Below are 4461 nucleotides of genomic sequence, written 5' to 3' on the forward strand. Positions count from 1 at the left end.
CCCTTCTCCACGGCAGCCCCCGAGGGCCCCTCTCGAGTATTTGCTACTACCACCAAGATCTGCACCGACGGCGGCTCCAGGCGGTCTCGCGACCTGCCCTTCGACGCACACCGCCGCGCCATCCTACTCGTCGGGGCTTGCCGGGACCGGCCGCCGCGAGCGACGACCGGCCCCACTATGCCGCCGACGGCCGAGTATAGGCACGACGCTCCAGCGCCATCCATTTTCAGAGCTAGTTGCTTCGGCAGGTGAGTTGTTACACACTCCTTAGCGGATTCCGACTTCCATGGCCACCGTCCTGCTGTCATCAGCAACCAACGCCTTTCATGGTCTCTGAATACGCGTCGATTTCGGCGCCTTAACTCGGCGTTCGGTTCATCCCGCAGCGCCAGTTCTGCTTACCAAAAATGGCCCACTAAGCGCCTAGGGTTCCGTCGCCGGCTTCGCACGCGGTTCACGCGGTGTACCAGGTAAAGCCGGCGATCTCACCCATTTATAGTTTGAGAATAGGTTGAGGTCGTTTCGGCCCCAATGTCCTCTAATCATTCGCTTTACCGTATGAGACATCCTCCGTGTTACGAGCGTGTTGTTACCGCGCCGTACAGCGCGGAGTCCCACCGGCGTCCGTACGCCCGCGAACGGGCGGGACACATCGGCGCCAGCTATCCTGAGGGAAACTTCGGATGGAACCAGCTACTAGATGGTTCGATTAGTCTTTCGCCCCTATACCCAGCTCAGACGATCGATTTGCACGTCAGAATCGCTGCGGACCTCCATCAGGGTTTCCCCTGACTTCATCCTGGCCAGGCATAGTTCACCATCTTTCGGGTACCAACGTGTGCGCTAAGGGTGCGCCCCCGGACGGCCGAAGCCGACCTGGCGGAGACGCCCCCGGACTGCGGACCAGCGCGACTTTGAACGCCGGTGGGTTCGGTCGCTAGGCCATCGTCCGCACCGTAAACGGTTCACTTTCATTGCGCCAAACGTGGTTTTTCATAAGATCACCGTTGACTCGCGCACACGTTAGACTCCTTGGTCCGTGTTTCAAGACGGGTCGGAAAGTAGCCCGAAACTCGTCGCCGACCGACGGGACCCCGCCTGCGACGGGGCCGCGTCGACGGTTCTTGCCGTCGGGCGAGCCGACCAGGAGCACCGGGGTTCGGCGCGAACGGTCACGCCGAGACGCGACCGCCGCGACGAACCGCCACCCGGGCCCTTCGGCCGGCGCCCAACGAGTCGCGACGTCCGCTAACCGAGCGAAAGATCCGGCCGGCGGTTAGACCGACCGTGAATTCGCCCGGCGGGGACTCGCGGGCTCTGTCCGTTTACACCCGAACGGTTTCACGTTCTTATGAACTCTCTCTTCAAAGTTCTTTTCAACTTTCCCTCACGGTACTTGTCCACTATCGGTCTCGTGGCCGTATTTAGCCTTAGATGGAGTTTACCACCCGCTTCGGGCTGCACTCTCAAGCAACCCGACTCGAAGGCGCGGTCCGATCCCGGAACGCTGTGACGGCCTCTACTGGCCTGGCACCATCTGCGGGCCATGGCCCCGTTCAAGGGAGACTTGGACCGTCACGTGCGCCCCGGCAACGAGGCCGGCCCGTACGCCACAACTCCCATACGTGCCGCGACACAAAAGTGCGCGGCGGGATTCGGCGATGGGCTTTTCCCTGTTCGCTCGCCGCTACTGGGGGAATCACGGTTGTTTTCTTTTCCTCCGCTTATTAATATGCTTAAATCCGGCGGGTAGTCCCGCCTGATCTGAGGTCGGAACGTATCGGTGTGTTTGTGTTTTTTTTCTTAACACGGCAGCCTGCGGTCCGCGCTCCGTCCGTACGGCGACCGTCCGCGTCCGCTTCTCGGAAGCCGGAGAGGTGTCTCTAGGACTCTCAGCCGACCCGGCCGCGCTCTCGCGCGGCGGGCGGACGGGGACGTGCCGTTTTACGGCGCGAGAACCCGTGACTGTTTGCCGTCACAACTTGGGCGGACGACCGGAGGCGGGCGCCGTCGCCGTCGCCGCGAGGCAGACGGCGGGGCGTCGTTCCCCGGTCGAACCGCCAATCTCGCGCAGCCGGAGCGGCCGACGGTCTCCCGTCGGACGCCTGCCGGCGGCGCATCGGTCTGGCCGAGTATCCGGTATACGACCCTCAGACAGGCGTGGCCCGGGACCCGCGGGTCACCGAGGCCGCAATGTGCGTTCGACTGGTCGATGTTCGTATAACCTGCGGATTACACGACGACGCGCAGATAGCTGCGGTCTTCATCGATCCACGAGCCAAGTGATCCGCCGTTCGGGGTCGGGTGTTTTTTTTGTTTGTCGACGAAATTTCTGCGCCACGCGTGCGCGCGGCGCAAGGTCTTTCGACGGTAACCATCTTTCGGTCGACGCTTGGTCGGGGGTCGCGGCGCGCGGGCGGTCGGCGAGCTAGTCGCGAGCGCACGCGGCCACGGGGTCGGATTAGGCGCGCGCGAGACCGGCGTGGGACGCCGGTGCCGCGGGCCCGTCTCTAATGATCCTTCCGCAGGTTCACCTACGGAAACCTTGTTACGACTTTTACTTCCTCTAAACGGCCGAGTTCGGTCATCTTCCCGGTCGCGCGACGACCCAGCCCCCGAGGGGGCCGAATAACGCGCGTCCAGTCCGAAGACCTCACTGCGGTCGTTCAATCGGTAGTAGCGACGGGCGGTGTGTACAAAGGGCAGGGACGTAATCAACGCGAGCTGATGACTCGCGCTTACTGGGAATTCCTCGTTCACGTGGAAAAATTGCAAGCCACGATCCCTAAGCACGAAGGAGGTTCAGCGGGTTACCCGGAAGCCTGTCGGCCCAGGAATGTTAACACACGCTGATTCCTTCAGTGTAGCGCGCGTGCGGCCCAGAACATCTAAGGGCATCACAGACCTGTTATCGCTCAGTCTCGTGCGGCTATTTTCGTCCGCCGCCTGTCCCTCTAAGAAGAGTTTAAGCTCCTGGGAGCCGGCGGTAGCCCTAGTAACGTATCGTGATCCGCCGGCGACGGCCGCGAACACGGCGCGCTTCACCGCGGAGCCCGACGCACGACTGACGCGCGCCGACCAGAGGTTGCCCCCCGGCCGACACACGCCCGCCGCACGCAGGGACGCGGATGGCGCGGCCGCGCCCGACGACCGCCGTGGACGACGGGCGAACGCGTTCGGGGATACCGGGCCGAGCCGACGGAGACGCGAACACGGACGGCCGAAACCGCCCGCGCCGCGCCCACCGCCGACCCGGGTTTACCCGCCTAGTTAGCAGGACAGAGTCTCGTTCGTTATCGGAATTAACCAGACAGATCGCTCCACCAACTAAGAACGGCCATGCACCACCACCCACCGAATCAAGAAAGAGCTCTCAATCTGTCAATCTTTCCGGTGTCCGGGCCTGGTGAGGTTTCCCGTGTTGAGTCAAATTAAGCCGCAGGCTCCACTCCTGGTGGTGCCCTTCCGTCAATTCCTTTAAGTTTCAACTTTGCAATCATACTTCCCCCGGAACCGAAAAGCTTCGGTTTCCCGGAAGCTGCCCGCCGGGTCGTTAATGAAACGCCGGCGGATCGCTAGCTGGCATCGTTTACAGTTAGAACTAGGGCGGTATCTGATCGCCTTCGAACCTCTAACTTTCGTTCTTGATCATACGAGAACGTACTTGGCAAATGCTTTCGCGTCAGTTCGTCTCGAGACGATCCAAGAATTTCACCTCTAACGTCTCGGTACGAATGCCCCCGCCCGTCTCTGTTGATCATTACCTCCGGTCCCGAAAACCGGCCCGGCGGGACGCGCGGGCGACTGGCGCCCGCGGCCCGGCGGCCCGCGCACGGAAACGCCCCGGAGGGCGATTTCGCGCGCCCGCGAAGGGCGGAGATGCGCGGGACCGAGGTCTTGTTCCATTATTCCATGCGACCAGTATTCAGGGCCTTTTGACGAGACGGCCGTGAAGCCGCCCCGCCAGATTTGAGCCTGCTTTGAGCACTCTAATTTGTTCAAAGTAAACGTGTCGGCCCGCCGACGGCACTCGGTGAAGAGCACCGCGCAGCAAGATTGGAGTAGGCGGCCGCCGTCGTCGAACCCCGACGGCCAAGCGACGCGTGGCCGCGTGGCGCGCCGGAAGCACGAGACACGTGTCCGCCTGCCGACAATACGTCCGGCCGACGTGCCGGTAACTAACACCCCGAGACGGCTGACGAGCGCGACGACGGCCGCGCCGACGGGACACGTGGTCCCGCGACACGACCGGCCGCGACACGCCGGACCGCCAGGGTGGTCCGGCACCGCCCAGACACAGATCCGACTACGAGCTTTTTAACCGCAACAACTTTAATATACGCTATTGGAGCTGGAATTACCGCGGCTGCTGGCACCAGACTTGCCCTCCAATTGATCCTCGTTTAAAGGTTTTAAAGTGTTCTCATTCCGATTACGGGGCCTCGGATGAGTCCCGTATCG

General features: G+C 62.4%; 2 non-coding genes across 2 annotated transcripts in view; both read right to left on the reverse strand.

The window, feature by feature from the left end:
• Nucleotides 1-1773, reverse strand: part of LOC132931444 (large subunit ribosomal RNA) — a 4196-nt gene extending 2423 nt beyond the window's left edge. The window contains exon 1 of the ribosomal RNA XR_009662623.1: nt 1-1773. This exon is cut by the window's left edge and continues 2423 nt beyond it. This is a non-coding gene — a ribosomal RNA (large subunit ribosomal RNA).
• Nucleotides 1774-2144: 371 nt separating this feature from the next.
• On the reverse strand, nt 2145-2302 carry LOC132931477 (5.8S ribosomal RNA). The gene has a single exon (XR_009662653.1). It is a non-coding gene; the product is annotated as a 5.8S ribosomal RNA (ribosomal RNA).
• Between the last annotated feature and the right edge of the window lie 2159 nt (nt 2303-4461).

This window comes from Rhopalosiphum padi, unplaced genomic scaffold (genome assembly GCF_020882245.1).
Source record: "Rhopalosiphum padi isolate XX-2018 unplaced genomic scaffold, ASM2088224v1 scaffold1, whole genome shotgun sequence".
Classification (NCBI taxonomy): domain Eukaryota; kingdom Metazoa; phylum Arthropoda; class Insecta; order Hemiptera; family Aphididae; genus Rhopalosiphum; species Rhopalosiphum padi.